Source organism: Pezoporus wallicus, unplaced genomic scaffold, assembly GCF_028554395.1.
Source record: "Pezoporus wallicus isolate ANWC-B61680 ecotype Strahan unplaced genomic scaffold, APGP_CSIRO_Pwel_v1 contig_5879, whole genome shotgun sequence".
In the NCBI taxonomy this organism is placed as follows: domain Eukaryota; kingdom Metazoa; phylum Chordata; class Aves; order Psittaciformes; family Psittacidae; genus Pezoporus; species Pezoporus wallicus.
Genome location: NW_026637549.1, coordinates 2,765,738 through 2,771,918, shown reverse-complemented (window position 1 = coordinate 2,771,918; position 6,181 = coordinate 2,765,738).

Here is a 6,181-nt window from a genome sequence, read left to right as displayed (position 1 = left end):
ACACAGGCACACAGCTTCAGAGAGTTTTACAAAGGCATTTGGAATTGCCTAGGGGGTGTGCAGAAGCTGTGTAGCAAACAGCAGCTATGGATCATTTCAAGAGAAATACTAGCTCAACTGCAACCAATTTCCTGCTCTTTGCCATGGGAGACTATTCTGCATGAGCTTATATTTAACTTGGGTCATTATTTCTTTACTATGTTGTGATAGCTATAGAAGAACTGCTTCCAGCTGATCTAAGCAAAAGTTAACTTGATAAAAATGGACTTAGGCTGTATGTAAAGGCAGAAGTAATACAACTACCCTTCATTTTAGAAGCAAAAATCAGCAAAAGATATATTGAAAACACTTGTGCAAAGCATTATGAAATGAAAGTATCAGGGACTTATAAGAAAAACATAAAGAAAGACCATCTACCTGCCAGTTTCGGTGAAAGATGTAGCCTGCTGTGTTAGCCACTCAGCACTGCTGTCCTGTGACACTGTAAGATTGAGGGTTAAAGAATTGTCTGAAACTAATCTCTCAAGATCTCTCACACCTTCAGATCAGTTTCCTTAATCTATGTTTTGCCTCTAGAAGCAAATAAAACCACAAGACAACTCTATACTATTGTTTTATGAAGTATATTTATCCAAACCATGCTAGGAGGCCAGGTGATGCCCAAGCTGGTAAATCTGTATGAATGCCAGTAGCAATCATGGCTTTCACAAAGATCTTCCCAGTGTGCTGACAAGAAGTCAGAGCTATGGGAGAGGAAAAGGATAGCAATGTAAAAAGTATCAAGCACTGCAGAGTAAGAAAAACTGGCACACCTATTTGCTTTCAATCAGGTAGTCAGGCATTAGAACAGGCTTCCCAGGGATGTGGTGGACTCACTGTCCCTGGAAGTGTTCAGAAACCGTGTAGATGCCCTTAGTGACATGGTTTACTAGTGGACTTGGCAGTCCTGGGACAATGATTAGACTTGATGATCTTAAAATTCTTTTCCAACATAGTTAATTCTGTGATTCCACAATTCTATACTGCAGGGAAATGGGAATGAAATTAAATCTCTAAGGCAACGATTAAAAAATGGATGAAGATGCTTTAAAAAATGTAAGAGCGGAAAAAAACCATGAATTTGACTGTCCAAATACTGCAGATCCGTAACAGCAGAGCAAAGATTTTAGTCTGGGAAAACTCACTTGAACCAATTTTAGGATGATTGACAGCATAAGGTTAGCAATAGGTGGGTTATATATTTAAAACTGAAAGACAAATGGAACTCTTTAACAGCCATTGCAGTCCATTCCTTCCCTTTTCACTACTCAACAGGATCATGAGTATGTTAGAGGAAAAAGTTTAGTATGAATTTCATTCAGCTGGATTAAAAGTGAAGTCAATTGGGCTGTAGATCTAAACCTGAAAGGTTATTCTATTGAGACGGAGCAAAAGCTACCAGGAATTGAACAGCCTTAAGGCAAATATCTCAAAAAAGATACTATAAATGAGTGAAGAACCTGAAAGAAAGAAAAAATATATTTATGACCAAATTTAATTGTATTTTAGATGTCATGTTTGTAAGGATGAAGTGAGAATAGCCTCAAATCAAGAAGATTTGGATTCTGCAAAAATTTAAGAGCAATACCAGGTAGTTTTCAAGACAATGGATAGAAAATGAAAGAAGCAACAAGGCTATTGTGTATAATTGCCTCCATCATACGTAATGTAGGCATGACTTAAACTGCTAAGTCAACACCTTGTCTCAGCTGGCCAGGAAGCTGATAATGTCATGTGTGTGGGAAAGGCAGAACTCCAAATGGGGCAGATAGCACAGAAATAGAAATTACCATTTTCAGGGAACTTGTGGGCTCAGCTTGGATCATCTCTGCTCTGGAAAGGAAATGGCATCAGCAGTTCTGCCCAGAGGCAGCCAGTCTGAAACATTCTGGGTGCATCAGAGGCATATTGTATCCTTTACTTGGCAGAAAATAGATATTATGAATATATTTGGATGTGAAGAAACTGATCAGAAATTACTCCATCATCTTCCAGACTTGTGTGAATATTCCTACCTTTATTTTACTGAATCAATGGTATTTGTAAAAGGAATCAGAAGGAAGTGTAATTTGCATTCAATTTGATAATCAGTAATTTAATTTAATGAATTCTTCCTGCATCAGCAAAAATTAAATTTTAAATCAGGAGGTTAAATAAAAAGAGACTTTCTATATGTAAGTGAGGACCTGTTTAAAGATTCTGGTGCAAATTTTCTATGTTCACCCAGGGATGAATATGACCTGCACAACCTGAAAAAAAGCCCCCAAACCCCCCAGAACTCCAGGTGCAATGTAATTAAACATGTTCAACACCAGCAGCATATTCCATTTGCAAAACATCTCAGAATTAAATCTGCTCCTTTAAATTCAGATAGAGTATCATAGTATATGAAGTTCTTGTTTAAGACTGCTAGTTCATGCCATGACTACAGCATATGAAGCAGATGCTCAGTTCAGAAATTATAATTTCATTGGTGTTAGAGCAATTCTAGGACTTCAAATTTGTAAAGTACGCATGAATAAATATATAATATATTATTAATATACTATTAAATTAATATATTAATATAAGTATAAAAAAGAAGTGACACAAAACACGAGTTGTAGAGTGTACAAATTGATTTGCAAAGATTGAGCTATGATTAGAAACATACTCTTCTGAAAAATGCTTCTATTTGACAGATATCTTTCACTTTCCTCTGTAGTTACACTCAGCAGGTGTGACATAATGTATAGAATTTATAAATACTTCTCTAAGGTTAGCATCTTTAGTACTACTTTGTTTAGGTTCTTCCAGCAGTGAGGCAAGCTGCTTTGCATAAAATGCTGCTCTCTGTATTCAGAGGAAGGAGATAGGTGCCCAAGAAGCAGAGAAAAGTGCCAATGGCTATGCAACCTGTAACTTTTGATCCATTCAAAGCAGTAAAAAACTCCCAAGGGAGGATCTGACAGTTAAATGAGAAACAAGAAAACTGAAAGAAAAAAGTCTTTTTTCCACAAAATATAATAACTACACTCAACTCAAAACTGATAAGTGTCAGTTTTATAGGGATTAATGATGCTTTATACAGAGCAAATTCTTCCATAAGGAGCAAAATTCTGTAAATTACTTTGAAAAGGTGGTTTGTTTTTTTTTCTCCAATTAAAGTGGTGGACCTTCTTGCATACTTTAGAAATTTGTCATAAAATAAATAGTACTATACGTTTATAATATATTTATATATTATATATGTATATTATGTGTGATACTTCAAATGTATTAAATGCATCATTGGACATGATATATACTTACACTGTGTATGTGTTATAAAATTCGTGTTTTCTTCCATCTGGATATATATATGTTTCTGCTGAAAGAGTATAGAAATTTGGGTCAGCATATGGTATTTTCTTCATTAATTAATTAAATCTTTGCTTTTAGAGTATAAGTTTTTTTTTAAAAAAAAGGACTGGATCAATTTTTTGATGTGTCATTGCATGTGTACAGACTGACTTTAGGCTTACGAACATTACTGTCTTTTTCTATTTTTCCTTTAAAAAGAAAACAAAGGATATTCTTCTTCTGAACAGATTCCACTCAGACCTTTGCTTTCCCCAAGACTAATACTCTTGACTGCTACAGCATTTGAGAATTCTGACAAATCTCCAATCAATATGTTCAAAGGATTTTCATATTAGTATCTTATCTGTGTTGACATGTTTGACCATGAGCTTGCCAAAACATAAGTTGAGTGGGATAGCTTCTCAATTTTATAAAGAAGCCTTTCTGAATTCACACCTTATTTTTTCTCCTACAGCTTAGTGAATTTACAAGAAAATTTTGATTGAAATAAACATTCCCTGCTGCCAAAAGTAAATATAAAATGGCCACACACCATAAAAATCAGCTTCCTACTTTAACAGAAAGTTTTAGATTATGGGAAAAATGTGCCTGAGGACAGCATGGGGCTGGGAGCACGAAGATATATTTCTGAAATAATATGCCCTTTATTTTTAAATGACAAGTCTTAGCTGTTATACTTGGATTATGGAAAGACATGATGCATTTTGGAGTAGGCTTTTTATTTAGGACATTTTTCTGCAATTTACTTTGATCTCAGCCGAATATGTGGCTGAGAACTGATAGGTAGAATCTTCCCATCAAAGAGCATTTCTTGCAGAACATACTGGAAAAAGAATTATAAAACCCCAAACAACTACATGTCCATCTCTCCTTGTATTAATGTCCATGTTCAAGTGATGAATGTGCATGCCAGCTTTCAAGATTCATCACAAGTGTCAGTATCTGTCAGGACTCTATTTTACGCACAAAACCACAGATCAAGGCTTCTTCCCAAGCTCGGACTAGTTTTGACACCATAGGAAAAGACACCAAGCTAAGTTTGGAGCAAAGTAGAAAATCTGTTAGACTATCCTTTAATTGTGTTTGTTTTTTTTTGTTTTTTTTTCTCACATTTGTCTCCATGTTAATATTCCCTTAACAATTCTTTCACTGGCTGGTCCCCCTAATCCTCGTGCTTGTGACTGGATGCTTTTGTTGGTGGATCTCCAAGCAATACTGTGCTGGCCAGTTTTATTAAGAAAGGACGTGGAAGAAAGAAGCCAAGGAGGAGACAGGAAGCATTCTTCTGAACCCCAGCAAATTGTTTCTGCAGCCAGACAGTTGCAGAGACTTTAAAAAGCCAAGCTTATCTGCAGAACTGATGAAGAAAGTATTGCATATGATGGATATTTTACATAGAAATACAGCTAATTTGTAATTTGACCTTTTGTCTGTGGCTTCTTCACTTTGCTTTATGCTGGTTGATCATCATCTGAGCTGTATGTAACATTTTGGCTCCTCAAACTGGCTCACTTTATAATCAGGATCAAGTGCCTCCAGCTTGGAGATGTCTTTTAAACCCACATATCTAGATTCACAAACACAACCAATTATGAGAGCTGTAGAAAACACTTAGATAAAAGGGATGAAAAGAAAAAGAAGAAAGGAATGAAGCTGTGTGAATACACCTGTGAATTTGCTTCCCCTTGTTTTCAGCTCTAGGTCCAGGGGCTTGTTAGTGACACCTAGCACAGTGATTACTTGTGCAAAGAGGGAAAACCTTGTAACCCAAAGAGCATCATCATGTACCGCATGCATAAAACTGTTCACCCAGGAGAGCTCTGATGCCACAGGTTTCTTGTTCTGACTGCTCACTGGAGTTTTAATTGCATTGCTGTGCAAGAAAGCTACTTCTTCCAGAGGCAGCATTTGTCTCATTCTCTTAGTCATTAGCAGTGAATGCATCAGCTACCACCTCTTCCTGGGCAACATCAAAGACTGTCACCACAATGGAAATCCAGTCTCCTCACAGTCCCTTCCTCCTCTGCTTTATTTACACAAGATTTCATAACTTTCATGATGTGTGATCTTGCGCAGCTTTGGCTTCTTTACAGACAGCTGACTTAGATGTGAGAAAGTTAAAGCACATTCATACAATTAAACTTGACTAGACGCCACTTTATCACAACGAACAGGTAAAATAGAAATTAAAATTCACTTTCAAATAAATTTTATAGGGTTTCTTCTCTTTTTTTTCTGAGGCTTCTCTGGTGGGACAAGGAAAGCAAACAAATGTCACTTGGTTAAAATACATCATCCTTTAACCTTTTCTCTACATCTTTTCAGAGCCACATGGTGCTAGGTAAATTGTTTGCAACTAATCAGAACAGTCAGTAATATTTTCACTGGAAAAATGGTTAAAAAAAATCTAACAAACCTAACAAAATTGGAGATTTAACTTGACATAACAATGCTCCTGAAATACTTGAGAACACCGTATTACAGGAACTCAGTTTATCCTCTTTCATTAAGCCACACAGTTTCAGGTATAATTGTGGAAATTGGAAAAGATCACAGGGAGTTAATAGTAGTTATTGAAGCACATACTCATCTAGAATCATTGTTTTGCCCATGCAGTAAGCAGACAGTTTTACCTAAAAGCAAACCTCAAAACACTTAAAACATGCCATGCCATCCTAAATCAGAAAAGATGAAAGAACATTGTTATGGTGAATAAGAAAGGGAGTAAATCCACTTGTTTATTGTTCACAGCCAGGCAAGGAGAAGAAGGTAAAGTGTCTAATACATGTTAACTGATTCC